This window comes from Microtus oregoni, unplaced genomic scaffold (assembly GCF_018167655.1).
Source record: "Microtus oregoni isolate MIOR12 unplaced genomic scaffold, Mior012 000002F_ref0000024, whole genome shotgun sequence".
NCBI classification, from domain to species: Eukaryota; Metazoa; Chordata; class Mammalia; order Rodentia; family Cricetidae; genus Microtus; species Microtus oregoni.
The window spans coordinates 7,777,895-7,794,155 of NW_024543061.1; the positions used below are offsets into that span (position 1 = coordinate 7,777,895).

The following is a 16,261-nucleotide window of genomic DNA, read 5'->3' on the forward strand; positions in this document are numbered from 1 at the left end:
TGTTGCTCTGTAATATTTGCTGCAACCGATTTCTACTAAAATGAGGTAGTGGTGGATTATTTCTAGAAGGAAATAGTGGCTGCTGGCTCTCTTTTGGCAGCTGGAGAAATGTCCCTGGATAAAAGTCTTGGCTGCATAAGCTTGAGGACCTGAATTTCAGTTGCCAGCACCACATAAAAACTTAGTATAGTCTGTTACCCTAAGTTTTGTAGGGCAGAGATAAGCAGATCCCAGGGGCTCGCTGGCCAGACAGTCTAGCTGAAAGGCTCAGCTTAAGATTTGGTAAGAGAGCTTATTTCAAAAAGTATGGTGAAGAAGCTGGAGAAGTGGCCCAGAGGTTAAAGAGCATTTGCTGCTCCTGAAGAGAAGGCAGTGGTGCACATATCGAAACATAGTAAAAACATTCATATACAGAAAATAATTAATGAAAAGAATCGAGAACAATAGAGAAAGACAACTCACATCAACTGCTAATCTCAACACATGTATGCATAGGTGTGCATTCCTTTGCATAATTACACATATATGCATACATTTGCACGCATACATCCATACATTATACACACACACACACTCACACACACATTCAATTTCAGTAGATTTGCCTGGGTTTCACTGAAAGCCAAGAATATCTCTCTCAATCTGTTGTGTTCTGTGTGCAGCCACTGGCTCTCATGGACTCACGTTGTACCTTTTCTGAGTTTAGAGGCACTGGATCTTGACGATTTAATTTTGAAAATAGAGCAGGGGAGGATTGAACAGCTGCAAGTCGAAGGGCACAAAGAAGCAGATGTAAGGTGAGGAAGTAGGAGCTGTAAACACAGACTCAGATGAGTAATTTGTAGGAAGGATTTGAGCTGTTCTTATTACGAAGTAACTATGGGGTAACAGGTTAATCAGCGCTGCTGTGGGGACCATGTTCTCTGTTTATATAATTGTCAAATGATGTCATCTATAACTTCAAATATACAAAATAAAGTTTACTTAACTGAAGAAATGTAAAGTATTTAATTTTTATGTGGACTTTATGTTGCAATAATATTTTTAATCATTTAAACCTTTTGTAAAAACTTCTGTCCATTTCTTTTTACTTTTCATGTAGCTTGTATTATTTTTCTCCTGGGGCTTGCCATTATCAGTAAAGCAAAATTTTGTTATTTAATGTTCATTAGAAGCCTGGCACATCCCTTCTAGTGTCCGTCAAGTGTGTTAATCCTAGCATAAGGGGGTTGTGGGACCAGGGCAGGAGTGACAACTGAGGAGGCTTCTGCTCACTTGGAGAGTTTGGATGAAAACACTACCATTTATAGTTATGCTGGCCTAGGCCTCCAGCCACTCTGAAGCAGAGGAGGGAATGCCTTCTATTCAAGAAGTTGAAGTATGTAGGCAAAAAATCACTCCCTCCTCTAGTAGGAGCCAGGAACAAGCTCCATTAATCTTTAACTGGAAGAAGAAATACTTAGCATTACAGTCACTTGGGATAAAAGCAGATCATTTGCACATATGATTCACTGCCGGAATGTCTGTTTAATTCTCTTTCAGATTCACCACTCCCCTTTAAACCTGGAGACATTGGACTACACAAAGCCTTGTTGGTAAGGTCTCATTCATTCACAAAGTGACTGCGTGAAGTTCCTTTTGAAACGCTAGACACACTTTAAGTCAAATGCATCCCTAAACATGGCTAAATATTTGTTTTCATTTTTTTTCTCTAAATGATTTATGTATTTTCCATGCTTTAAAAAAGTCTTTTGTTTTGTTTTTGGCTGAGAATTGAGGCAAGAAGTAGATCTGTGACTGCATGCCAGATGCTAGCTATTAAAATAAAAACCCCTGTATAATGAAACCGTTCCCAGGACCGTGCTGATGTTCTTGTTTCATATAGTATCGTAAACAACAAGCTGTTCCTTGGCTGAGGAATTTGCCTTGAAGTATATTGTCGTGAAAGTGGGTGCACAGCCGCACACACTGGGCTGTATCTCTTTAATACCTTTTTATAGTTCTTCATTGTATGTGTGCATGTGTGTCTAAGGGGAGGTAAGTGCACATGAGGGCAGCTGCAGAGGCCAGATGAGGGCATTGTGTCTTCTGGAACTCTAGTTGCTGATGGTTGTGGGGACTGAGCTGGGTCCTCAGACCCTTGCAAGAGCAGCCAGTGCTCTTAACCATGAAGCCATCTCTCCAGCCCCAGGTCATCTTAGTGCTTTGTATTCTTTCCCCTCTAACCCTAGTGTGCCTGACTGTTGTACTGACAGTACCTCAGTGGTAGAAATAATTCTCTTAAGTGAACGTCTGAGGACTAATCTGGTATCACTTCCTGGTCTTGCAGCTGTATTCTGTTTGTGGTGTTAGCATTTGCTCTATAATAAGCCGCCCCAAATTTACTCCTCAAATAGCAGTTGTTTATGTATCTGCAAGTTCTGGGGGGGGGGGGAGGCGTGTTTGGGGCTCAGCTCAGTTATATGACTCTTCCGGTTCAGTTCGAACTGAGACTATTTATTCATGAGGAAAGTCCAGGTGAATGGGGCTTTGTTTCCGGCAGACACGTGGGTATTGGCTGAAGTGTTTATAATGCCTGAGCTGTGGATCCGTGCCACATTAGCTGTCCTTCAGGATGTCCCTGCTCTGAGCACAAAACATTTCTTCCCCTCCCCATCACACCGGCCCAGGCATCTCTCTCTGGTTTCTATATTCCCATGACCTAAGCCCATCCTCTCTTGCTCACTCCTGACTAATCTTTTTTTCTTTGTGTGTGGTTTCTGTGTCCAAGCCAGAGGTCAACCATGGGTGTGAGTCCTCAGGTGCCGTTGACCCTTGTGTTTTGGTTTTTTGTTTGTTTGTTTGTTTTCCTCACTGGGACTTGTAGGTGGACAGTTAAGCTAGCCTCGCTGGTCAGCTAGCCCAGGGGCCTGACTATCCCTGCATCTCCAGCATTGGAATACAAGCACATGCTGCTGCAGTGGCGTTTGACATGGTTGCTGAAGACTGACTAGAGGTCATCAGGTTTGCACAGCAAGCATTTTATCTACTGAGCCATTTCCCTAGCCCCTATGCCTTTTAACTTTGTTAGGCTAATCTGTTCACCATCACATAAGGTATCTTGTTTCATTCTGCTTCCCCCTTTTCCACCTTAAGAGCCTTTATTTTCCTTGTGTTGTGTTGTTGTTGTGTGTGTATGGTTTTGGTTTTGGTTTGCTTTATTTTTTAAGGGTCGGTTGAATCCTGCCTTATTTTAGCCTTCTGTGTGATCTCACCCGCTCCAACCTCCTCCCAAGCCAAGTAGTGCCCTCTTTTCTTTACCCTGCCTACTCTACCCTTTCTGGTGCTTTGTTAGTTTTTTGAAAGCAGTAATTTCCATATGTCTTCCATGTAGTCCAGCAGCACAAGCAGAAAATACAACAGATGCTTAGTTAACCAGAAAGCAGGAATTTCCATATGTCTTCCGTGTAGTCTAACAGCGCAAGCAGAAAGTACAACAGATGCTTAATTAACCAGAAAACAGCCCAACCAAGCACTCGTTCACACCACCCTGCATCCCAGGTTATCGGAGTCACACTAGGTTCATGTTGCTTTCATTCATCAGGCTGGGGAAGACCACAAGTAACGCTTCACAACTGGCAGCTGCTGGTTAGTGCAAGAATGAGACACTTGGGTAAAGCTTGGGCTTCGGCGCAGCTCTGGCAGTTCCCTTACAAAAGCCACCTCTCCGAGCTGCAGTCACCCTCTCTGGAAAGTGGGGGTGCTGCTTAACTCAAAGCTTACTGGAAATGGGGAAAAATAAACAAATAAGGATTGTGTGTAAAAACGCTGTGTAGACCGTAAAGTAGAACTGAAAGACATTAGCTGCTTATGGACCTCTGACTACTCAGTAGTTGAAGAGGGAGGTTACCTACAGAGTAGTAGTAGAGGGACAGACAGTGGGAAGTGGGTAGAAATGGCGGGAGTGAATGGTTTCCTAACAGGGTCAGCGGTAGAAGGTAGGGAGGGTCTGCTGTTCACTGGGTGGTACCTGTGTGCCAGGCACTGTGCTGTCTGCTTCCACACACGTTGCCTGGAACATTCCCAGCTATGTGCAGAGCCATCTTTCTCTTGAGACAGGCTCCCACTGTCTAGCCCTAGCTGAACTGGGACTCAGAAATACTGCTTCAGCCCACACATGCCAGAGTGGAGTTGTAGGTGTGGCCACCACCTCCTGCTCTCACGTGGACCATTTTTAATTTTTTTTCTTTGTATTGGTGAGTTTTTTGCGCATTTTCTTTTATATCCTTCAAAATACTGCATCGATGTACCTATCTCTGGCAAAGGTGTGATGTTGAAGTTATTGATCATTGACAGCTAGACATTCTGTAAGAATTTCATTCAGAGAAGTGATTTTACTTCAGTCAGGATTAGTATCAGAAAGGGGCCCCTAATTCCACAGTGACTGATCTACTCGTGGAAGGAAATTTACTTTGGGACTTTATTTTCCCTTCAATAAGGTTTATCGGTTACAGTTACTCTTCTCATAATCAGCAGAACTCCAACTTACACAGGTGTGACTGGCATGTTTGTCCTGTGTGAGCTTTCAGCACAGCTGTGTCGAGGAACTCCCAGAGCATGAATCCAACCATGCATGCTCTCTCTCCTGTTCTCCTGCCACCTTACCTCCGTCAGCTTCACCCTCCTCCGGGTATCACGCTCCATTGCTGTATCATGGCGGCAGACATAGCCACCAGCACCAGTGTTATAATAGGAGCGGCGGGGCTGCGTCCCCAGCACCCTGGCCTCCTGGCTAGCTTATGCTCCGAAATAACACACAAACTGTATTCTTTTAAACACTGCTTGGCCCATTTCTATCTAGCCTCTTCTAGGCTAATTCTCGCACCTGGACTAGCCCATTTCTAATCATCTGTGTAGCCCACGAGGTGGCTTACCAGGGAGATTCTAGCATCCTGGGTCGGAGCTTCATCGCGTGTGCCTGACCGGGAGCAGGGAGCATGGCGTCTCTGCTCCAGAGAGCAGAGCTGTCAAGTCTGAGCTCACTTCCTCTTCCTCCCAGCATTCTGTTCTGTTTACTCCTCCCACCTATGTTTTAACCTATGAGGCCAAGCAGTTTCTTTATTACTTAACCAATGACCTTCCTCCACCAGCACCAGCACCGTTCCCGCAGCGGAACAAGTTACAAGAGTAACTCTTCGGCCATGGTTCTAATAGTAGTACCTTGGTATTTTGACTGGCCTTCTCTGGATGGCCTATTGGAATTGGCATGATTAAAAGTGGGGAGTAGACCGCAAGCAGTATCTCTTTGAACACACTGTTCATGTGTCCCATGACCAAAGGCAAATCTACCAATACCAAATGTAGTGGGTTCCCTATGAGGGAATTTTTATAAGAGTTTTTCCCAACAGGGAACGAAGATACCAGGCAGACAAAAATCTCTAAGCACTGGTCCGATTTAGAAACTTACTAATTTGAAATCAAACTCAAAAAGTTAAAAATTTTAGCTGTAGCCTTGGTGGCACTGCTGCTAGCTTCAAGTTTGGTGTCATGATCTTGGCTACCAGTAGTAAACATAGGCAAAGACAAGATGGGTGGCCTCACTAGAGGCTTGGATGTCATGTTGGCATCCCAAGGAACCATAGAGTAGTTGGTACCTGGAGGCAGTGGTTGAGCTTCAGTGGCTCTGCAGACCTTCTGTAATGACTGCCAACTTCTATGCATGAGGGTGTGTTCCATTACTCTCGCATTGGGCCCAGCTGATAAACCATTGTTTGACTTAACTGTGGCTGTTTTAGATTTGGCTAGTTTAGTCTCTGGCATTAGTCTCTGCTGTTGGCTCACCTATCAAAATTTAGTGTCCATTGTAAACATGACTGCTTGTGGAACAGACGGTGATGTCAGTGGCTGAGCATTCTGCCTTAAATTATATATTGAGATTTTCCAGCTTTACAAAGTTTTGACAGTCATGACTGCCATTTACCTAATGCCGGGTTCCACTAAATACTTTACGTTCATTATCTGAACTGCATACTTACGCACATGACTAATTCTGGGAACCTTAAATCTGTCCCAGTACATCCTGCTGCCACTCCAGAGGCATAGGACACTGATTCTTTTCTCTCTCCCGTGTTTGCTCCTGTCGGCCCCTTCTTCACCTTCCCACCCACAGGTGACAGGATCAGAATCCCAATGTTGGAAGACACGGCTAAAATTGTGTGGTCCATTGCTTTCACAGTCTGCTCTAGACATACATTCTACACAAACCTGCTCAGCTGAGAGAATAAATAGTTTAGGCTTAGCTCTCAGACTTGGTCCGGTGCATGATCTGAGTACTCTACTTGTTTCGTGTGTGATTCTGGGCAAGCTACTTGCCTCTGAGCCAGTTTCCTTATTGGTCAGATTGTCCATGCCTGCCTTATGGAATTGTTAAAGGGGCTAGGTGAGGTTCATACCTCACCCCTAACACATATGCACACACACACATGCGTGCACGTACAAATAGAGACATGTACACATTCATTTAGTACTCTCTAGGAAAGGCCACCTGCTCTTCTACATGCATGGCTTACGGTCTCTCTGGGTGCCGTAGGAGGAAGAACACAGTATTGTCACAGTTGGCCTGAACCTAAGGACTGTGTTGTGTTAACTTTTCCTGGGAACAACAAACGAAATATAATTCCATCAGAATCCAAGTTGGCAAATTAGTGAGTTTATTGGGCTTATTTACAAAACACAAGGGAGGTACTGCTTTCAGGGCATGTTTATCCTGAATGTCCTGTGTCAGAAACAGACAACACATTTGTGTCTTTCTACAGTGACAGGATTTCTTGAATAATAATACATTCACAGGGTATGTTGGTTTCGATGAGGCAAACTGAATCTTTAATTCCAGTCTTAATTACTACTAATACTAATTCTCAGATCACACACTACATATCACACGGTAAATATCTCTCTGCACATGCAAATTTGTAGGTTATAGAGTGACTACAGAAGATTAACGAGGCAGGGAGTGGAAGGAGCTTTGGAAACTGATAGGAATACACAAGCATCTGTTGATAAAATAACCACAGAAAGATGCAGAGAAGCTGCAGCAGCAGCAGTTTGAGTGTCAGAAGCTACCACTGTAAAGGACCAAGGCCAGACAGCCTCACAGGATCATGAGCAGGTGGCAGTGGAAGAAGGTTGTGATGGAAGTGGGGCCCATGTCAAGCTGAATCGACTGTCTGGAGTCGCTGCCTGTGGGCCTTGATGCACGCATCCGGTGTCAGCTAACAAGTCACTGGGGTTATTGTTACTAACACTGCTAAATATCTTGTTGTCCAGGTTGGGGAGTTTGGTCTGTCTTGTGTGTCTGTTAAGTGTTTGGGCTTGTTTTTTTTCCCCCGATAGGATTTTAGCATGCCCATGGATGCCTGTAGTCTCCATTTACTCTGATAGATTTATAGGTGGTACCCCCTCTACTCCCAGGAGTAAGTTGGTTATCAGTAGGTGCTGTTGGCCACATAGTGCTACTCTTGTGCACACTCAAGTAAGAGTCATCTTCTGTCCTCAAAATAGAGTGAACACTGCCTAATGCAACCCAGTCTCTGCCTAATACAACAAAGTTCATCTGAATTCACACAGTGTGGGTACACAGTGCAGAGCAGAATCTTGACAGCAGCTGAGCCCAAACAGCTGCATCAGCGAAAATTCCCACCTCATCATAAATAACTGCTTCCCAGAGCCCCTCCTTCAGACAACCTTCCACTTCCTGTACACTCCAGCATCTCTCAAGATGCTTGGTAGGAATGTGGGAAACCGGAAAGAGGATCTCGTGACCTCCTGATTCTACTACGGCACAGTCAGTAGCTGTATTGCCAGTAGCATGGGCCCAGCTACCACTGTTTTGCTTTGTTGATCTCGTGACCTCCTGATTCTACTACGGCACAGTCAGGAGCTGTATTGCCAGTAGCATGGGCCCAGCTACCACTGTTTTGCTTTGTTGATCTTGTGACCTCCTGATTCTACTACGGCACAGTCAGGAGCTGTATTGCCAGTAGCATGGGCCTAGCTACCACTGTTTTGCTTTGTTGATTAGTGGTTCTTGGTACCTCCCCAAGAATAGTCTACTCCAAGATGGCATGCATGAGCTGAACATGTTATGTCTGGTGGGGGAAAAGAAGCCATACTACAGTAGGCTGATGGAGAAAGGTGATCTCTTTATTGCTTTCTTATGTGACTTTGTCCAGGACTCCCCAGGGAACCTCTGTACCTCCCAGGATCCTGCAGCATCCTCCTCCACAGCTTCTGCTTTCCAGTACCTTCATTCATCTGCTGTAGGGGACACCCAGGCTGCCCTCTAGTGCTCAAGTTCTTTGTGTTCCCTGATTTGTGTTGAACAGGGGACAAAGCCATTTAACTCTGACATTTTGAACAACCCCACTCACATTTGGTTCCCTTGGGTAGATGTTACACCCTTGTCCTGGGATTCTGGCTGAAGCTGCCTTTAAAACCTGCCTCTCTGAACTTGAATCAAAAGACCAACCTTGTCCACACCGCTTTGGGGTGGTAGAAACTGGAACATTTTCAAGGACTCTTCCTCCAACAGTATTGTCTTTTCCACTGCCCTGTTCTGTTTATGCCCTTGTTATGGCCCCTAGAACTAGCTAGATTGACTTCTTAGAAATTTCCATGTTATGGTCTGTCCGCCCCTTCCCTTGGAATTTCTTATCTGTCGCATCTTGATGCCTCAGTGGAAACTTCCACTATCGTGTCTTGTTATATTAACTCAGCTCCTGATTCAGGGCAGGAAACCCCGCTCTGGAAGCCTAAAAGGGGCCTTTTGCTCCATTCTGCCTTTCCAGGTAGAAGAGTCAAAAGCAAGGGGTGTGTGTGTGTGTGTGTGGTGCCTTATTTGTGCAGGAGGGTTCCAAGGTAAGGGTCGGACACCCACCGTGTTCTCAGTGACCACGTAGAAGCTTTTGACAGATGCCCCTGGGTGGGTGTCACTGCCCTCATATGCTTGACCTACCCTAGAGTGAGCTAATGTTCCTGTTGAAAAGGCTGTCACCATTTCTCATGCTCAGCACCTTGGCGTAGTTTCTCTTGATCAGAGATGTGATTTGCTGCAAATCATGAGGGTGTTTTGATGAGAGCTCCATGCAGCGCTTATCTGTTCCACAGAATCAAGCCTTGTGGAATATTCCACCTCTTCACTGGAAAGGAGATCCTTTTGTCGCTGCAGAAATAGCTCTCCCTCTCTTTATCGTCAGCTTACAAAGTAGTGGCGTTCATTGTATCTTTCATACACGGATTATGCTTTGTTCATACTCACCCCAGATTACTTTCCCCTGTTCTCTTTCCTTTTCCCAGGGGTCTCCTTCATCTCTCCACATACTGTTCTTGAGTGAGCTGCAGTTTCTCTGTCCTCTAGCTGAAGCACTGGGAACTCAGCCTTTTGTCTGTGACCCTGCTGCTGGATTCTCCTCAGAACTGGGAACACAGTTTAGTGGCCCCTCCTACAAGGAAGGGAGCAGCTCAGTCCAGTAAGTGACATATGTCACTGAGGTTTTCAGGTCAGCTAAAGTTGGAGTCACTTAGGGCAGAGTGGTCTAACACTCTATTAAATGCATTGTGAATGAATTCCTTCCATAAGGCTGAACAGTATGACATTCTGTGTGTGAATCATGTTGTATTCACTGGCTGTTGACAAAGGTGACACGGGATATAGTTCTCCACATCCTTCCCAAAGATCCCCCCCAAGCTGATTCTGGGAGTCAGGAGTCAGCTGAGCTGAATCTGGGAGTCAGGAGCCCAGAAAGAAGAACTGAAGTCCTCCTGGACTGCTTCCCTTCTTCTCTTAGCCTGAAAGCCTGTGGTGGTTTCCACATGACTATTTGAAGACCTGGGTACAGACGTGAAATATCACAACTCTTAGCTGAAACAGGCTGTTTATTGTAGACACAATTCCCACAACAGTTTATCCATGCTCTCGTTACTTTTCTAATGCTGTGTTAAAGCACCATGACCCATGCAGCTTACTGAAAGAAGAGTTGATTTCGGGTGTACAGTCCAGAGTGTTAACAGTCTGTGATGGCAGAGAAGAGGTAGCAGGCAGCCGGAGACTGGGGCAGCCTCGGGGAGCTCCAGCCTGCAGTGGGAGACAGTGAGTGCCAACTTAATGCTGCCTTTCAGAGCCTCAGAGCCTGTCCCTGTGGCACATGTCCTCCAAGAAGGCTGCACTTCCCAATCCTCCCCAAACTGCCATCAAATGGAGACCAGGTATTTGAATATATGGTCTTCGGGATCTGCTCTCATCCAAACCTTCACACAATGTACCTTTGAAGCAGGGAAGGGGATGCCAGACTAAGAGGTCATGAATTTCTGTTGTCTTTGGTTACTGAGACACATGAACAGTGACTTGTCCTTGTTGAGTCAGTTGCTTCATCTGTCAGTGAGATAAGTGCATAAAATACAATCGGCCGGGCGATGGTGGCGCACGCCTTTAATCCCAGCACTCGGGAGGCAGAGGTAGGCGGATCTCTGTGAGTTCGAGACCAGCCTGGTCTACAGAGCTAGTTCCAGGACAGGCTCCAAAGCCACAGGGAAACCCTGTCTCGAAAAAAACCAAAAAAAAAAAAAAAAATACAATCTCTCCACTAAAAGAAGCGCTGCCCTTCTGAGCTCAGTATAGTCGCCATCTCTGTAGTCGGTAACCAGTGTTCAGCAAGCAGTTTGTAGTATTATTGGCATGTGGCTAGTAAGTCAATTTTGAAAACCTTTAAAGTCATTTTTAAAGTAGCCCACTTCACCAGATTGTTTCTTTAAATCAAACAGGAATTTGAGAGTAGCGTAAATTATGTATGTAGTTTAGAAAAAAAAAGAAAAATCAAACTAACAAAACCTGTCTTAGGCTAGATTCATGGCTCAATGGATTAAGGCCAAAATTGATAACTTAATTTCTATCACCAGAATCCACATCGAAGGCAGAAACTGGTTCCTGAACATTTTCCTTTGACCTCCACCCAGGCACCACGATATGCTGCGCACTGTCACAGGAATAAGTGTTATTTTTAAAAAACATCTGTTTTGTGAAGTTTGCTAGTCATTTAAAGCATGAGTAGAAAGTGCTGAGATTGTAAGGCTTCTCCTCCTAGGTGAGGTGTACACGGGACAGTAGTGTCCGGTGCCATGGAAAGGATTAAATAAAACTGTTCCATGCTTGGAACAGTCATGGCACACCGGGGCATTCCAGTTGTGATGGCCATTGTGTTCCCATCACGGTGTCATCTCCGTTGTAGAGACAAGCATTTGGAGAGTGCTCTGTTCTCTGTGAGACGCTTTTATGTCTAAGAAGCTGCTGTCTGTTTTGTTTGAGAAAGATTTGGCAGTTGAGAAGCTGGTAGTACATATAAAAAGCAGCTGCACTGACCTAATTAAACAGCTTTCTGGTTTTTTTTTTTTTTAGACCTCATTTTACTTTTAAAATCTGAGAAGTTGATTTTGCTACCATATTAGGAGAATTATTGATATAATTTACCAAGATTAGGAAAATATATATTTGCAGCTATATGTAGCTGACTGCTCTAAGTTGAGATGTTTTCTTACTTTCTTTCAATAAAAGAACAGGTGCCAGCTAAAGCAAGATGAGTAGGGACTGTGGCTTCCCTTGGGAGGAAAAGGGGAGGAAGCAGGGCCTGGAACTATGGGATGATGCATACTCACCAGGACTGATGGCTGGGCAGGAAGGTGTGAGAGATGAGAGACAGATCAGAGCAGAGATGGGCCAAGCACGAAGGTGCCTGTTCACACAGCAGGTACTCACTTCCGCAGCCTGTCTCCAGGCCAGTCCAAAGCAGATGGAGTCCAGCACCATCATCCTCTGTCCTCCTGACCGGGTGCCAGTGCTGTGTCAGGTACAGGGAATGTGTGGAGTGAGGGCGGCATTATTTGGGGCTGAGCTAATTTTGTAGTTTGTGTTTTCTTACACATGCCTGTGCACTTTTGGTGAATGAATAATCAGATGAGCAAGAAAACCACGCCTGTGCTGGTCCTGACAACGCCTTTTGAGCAATAATCCTCCTTTATATGGAAGGTGAAATATGGCTAGGCAGGGAAGCGGTGAATGGGTCAGTGGCGAACTCCTGCTTTAAATGGTTGGTTAGCAAATGTGTAATGAGTATCCACCTTATACTTGAGCCTGTGGGACTTTCCAAGCTCCTTGGTGTACTCTGAATGGCCTTAGAGAAACATGAGGCCTATGGGGAATCCCTGGTCTGCATATTCCTCCACCAGCAGGCTCCACCATGAGCTGACTGGTTTGTGGGTCTAATCTCAGGTCATGTGACCTGACAATGTTGGACTCCTTGACTGTTTAGTTTTGGTGTCTGCTCTGTAGACCACACTGTCCTCAAACTTGTAATGATCCTCTACCCCTGCCTTCCAGGTCCTCTGATTGCAGGTATGCATCAACATGCTTTAATTTTATATTCTTTATTTAAAGAAGACTCTCAATGTAAAATTCAGAGCCTACAGAAACTGCATCTGAGTTCAAGTGCAGCGCAGTGGGGCCAAGTGTCAGGCCTCCAGGCCTTTCCTCTTCCCTCTGCTGTGCTGTGTGGGCGGTCACCAGCATGCCAGGACTCAGCCCTGCCTCATACCCAACAGGCCTTGGCCCTGTGTGTGCAGCTAAATCTAGATTTTCAGTGGGGATACCTGAACATTTTATAAAAGAAGAACCACCCAGTGGGGAACTGCTTTCTGAGTCATCTTCCACCCTCAGCTCGCCACCAAGCACCTTCCATGCGTCCATGGTGTGATAGAGTCCACCACTCCTCCAGGAAGAGAGGCCTTCACTCTCAAGCCTCCGGAGTAGCTGTGGTTGATTAGAAACTCCCCAGAGGAGGCTTTGCGAGGGAACCATGGAAGCATCCAGTGATTGAAACAAGCACTGTGAAAAGATTTCCTTCAAAAACAAAACCGTAGCTGCTGTGGTAAAACCATCGCCCCGACTCAAGCTTTAGAACAGTCTAGCCTGCAGGACTGTCCAGGTAAACTGTTAAAGTGGGCCTGCTCACCCTCAGCCCTTAGTTGTCTCTCCCCTTTCTGTGTAGAAGTGCGGAGGCTCTTTGCTAATCAGTCCAAGTGGTGTGTATTGGGAAGAAATGTGTTCATGACTTTGAAGCACTATGGGGAACTGGTACGACAGTGACTTTTCCAGTGCAACACTGGCCATCCTTGCCCCCTGCAGGAGGACTAGAGTGGTCTAACACATCCCAAGCATAGAGTTCTCCTTCTGCATTCTTTGAGAGTTTTATTAGAGTTGGACTCGCTTTTATAGTAGAAAAGAGTAAAATGATTAAGATGCCTTAAGTTGACGTCCCATACTTACTAAATGAACACTTAACAAAACCTCTGTTGCTACCAGAGTATCACTACTGGGATCACTACTCTCCCTCCTTAAGACTTTGCCCAAGGGGCCGCAGAGATGGCTCGGTGCTTAGGAACATGAACTGGGCCACTGGGAGATTGACCATGCCCCACTGAGTATGTGGGCAGCACAGCGTGGACTTGTGGTTTCTTTAATTTTGTTTTTTTCCTTTCTTCTTTCCTTTTTTTTTGGGGGGGGGGGCAGGGTAGGGAGGTCACAAGGGCAGGAGAGGGTGGACCAGGGAAGACTGGGAGTGAGTGTGATTGGGTACATTGCTTGAAATTCCCAAATAATCAAAATACATATATACTATGTTAACAACAACAACAACAAAAAGAACATCTGCTGCTCTTGCAGGGGGCCTGAGTTCAGTTTCTACCATCCATATCAGGTGACTCACACCTGTCTGTAATTCTAGCTCCAAGGCATCCAACCTTTGGCCTTAGCAGGTATCTGCACTAACAAGCAATTAAAAATGAAAGTAACTATTTTTAGAAGATAATTTGTCAGAGAAAGGGAGTCAGTCAGAAAATAGCAATTTTCAACTATGAATTGAATATATATATTCGTAGTCTTGAAAACAAAGTCAACAACACTGTCCTAGTTTAAATTGTTGGTATTGCTACTAGCAAATGCAGGCTCAGATTCCAGTCATAATTAAGGAGTAATCTCACTACAGCTCTCTACCTTTGTGTATTCAAAGAAGGATTCCGAATAAGCCAGGGGTGTGGATGCCTGCTATCTCATCACTTGGAGGTGAGGTAGGACCATCAGGGTTCAGGGCCATCCTCAGTTATATGGTGATGTCAAAGACAGCCTGGTCTATAGAGGCTGAAAGAGAGGGGGCAGAATTACAAAACTATTCAGAAGGATAAGGGTTAAAATACAGCAGCCTTCTCATTTATTCCTTCCTTCTTTACACTGTGATTTTGGATCCTCATAGCCACTTACCAGCTGCTTTTTTGGGGTGAGATTTGGACCGATCCTTTGGCTCTTGTTGGGTGTTTTATAAATGGAGAGCCTCCATGGTAAGAATCTCACCTATTGTCCTTTGTTCACTCCTGTACTTCCAACCTCTGGGACCATGCTGTCATCGTCATCCCCCCAAGTGAAGGGCACAGTGATGGTGTTCATATGTGTGCATGGCTTTGTTTCCTTTCCTTTAAACCTTCTTTCTCCAGAACACTGAGGTACACTTCAGTATTTGAGGGCATGGTATTGTTAAGAGATTAGGTAGTATTCCTGTATCCAATCAGATGTTTCTCTGGGTCTCTTTAACTTAAAAGAAAACGCACACACACACACTGGGAATCCCTCATGGGTACTGCAATTCTTTGTATAAGATGGCATGTATGTACCTGCATATATTGTATACACTGCTCATGTGTACTTTTTTGATTTTTGAGACTGAGCCTTGCTTTATATCTCAGGTTGACCTTGAACTCAAGCTGTTCGTGCATTGACTTCCTAAATGCCAGAGTTATAGGTATGTGTCACCACACTGGTCCCTTTCTGGATACTTTAAATCATCTTTAGATTACTTTTACTGTCAAATATAACAGAAATCCTATGTAAAATGTTTTTATGCTATGTTGTTTAGGGAATAATGACCCCCCCCAATAAAAAAGCCTGAACATGTTCACTACAAACACAGTTCCCCACGTGAAATACTTTTGCTGTCAGTTGGTCAGATCCACAGATGTGGTAAGCACTCATGGATACAAAGGCCTGCTGTGATGTAAGAAGAAACTAGTCATGCCTCAGAGGTCTCACCCTCTTCCTCCTGGGCTCCAAGCTGAGGCCTTACCTGCTTATTGGTCTTTCTTGAAGAACTAGGCTCTTCCATGTTGGTTTGGGGTACTCCTCCCAAGTATTCAGAAATCCTCGCCTATGTGTTTCATATGCCCGATCCCATTCTGTATTCCTTCGTGTTGATGCTGGAGCTCTTTGTCCCATTCCTAGAACACGTGTTCAGAGTAGACACTCGGTAAATATTAACTGGGTAAGCAAGCAAGAGAACAGACAGATGGATTCAGGGTCATGAGGGGATAGGACTTTTTGTAGCCATACTTTAGGTTAAAAAGTCACTAAAACAGCATTGTACCAGGCATAGTGGCACACACTTTTAGTCATAGCACTTGGGAGGCAGAGCCAGAGGCAGGCAGATCTCTGTGAGTTCAAGACCAGCCTGGTCTATAGTAGAGTTCCAAGACAGACAGAGCTACATAGTGAAACCCTGTCTTAAAAAAACAAACCTAAAACAAAATACATAAAAGAAAGTAAGCTGGTTGTGGCGGTGCACACTGGTAGGATTTGCCAAAAGAGGTGAAGGCAAGAGCATCATCAGTTCAAAGCCAGCCTGGGCTACACATTAAGAAAAAAGAAGAAAGTTAAAAAAAAAAAAAAAAAGGCTGGGTGATGGTAGGGCATTCTTTAATCCTAGCACTCTGAGCAGAGACAGGTGGATCTCTGTGAGTTCAAGGCCAGCCTGGTCTACAGAGCTAGTTCCAGGACAGCTAGAGCTGTTACACAGAGAAACCCCGTCTCGAAACTAACAAATAAATAAACAAAAAAGTAAAACAGCATTGCAATACTCCTTTTATAATTTTTTATCTTTCTACTTAAAATATATTTTATACCATGTCAGTATTCAGGACTAAGAAAGTACCCTAAGACAAAACTCCTTGCCAGACTGCAAACTGAAACCTACTTTAAAAAGTTGTTAATAAAATGAAATAACAGCCTTGAGCCTGATATGATGGCACATGCGCATAATCCAGCATCTGCCAGGTGAAAGGGTTCCAAGGCTAGCCATAGGGACCTCATAAATTTAAGTCCAGTCCGGCCTAAGTTAGAAACACTGACAACAAT

At 44.8% G+C, this 16,261-nt stretch overlaps 1 protein-coding gene across 2 annotated transcripts in view; it reads left to right on the forward strand.

Moving 5' to 3' along the window:
• The window catches only part of Gng12 (G protein subunit gamma 12), a 110,245-nt gene that overhangs the window by 39,610 nt on the left and 54,374 nt on the right, over positions 1-16,261 (forward strand). The window contains exons 3-4 of one of the 2 annotated variants that reach the window (XM_041632898.1): positions 1,543-1,595; positions 14,821-14,876. The gene's annotated coding sequence lies outside the window, so the exon portion shown is untranslated. The remainder of the gene's footprint in view (positions 1-1,542; positions 1,596-14,820; positions 14,877-16,261) is intronic. The other variant, XM_041632890.1, reaches the window with a different exon arrangement.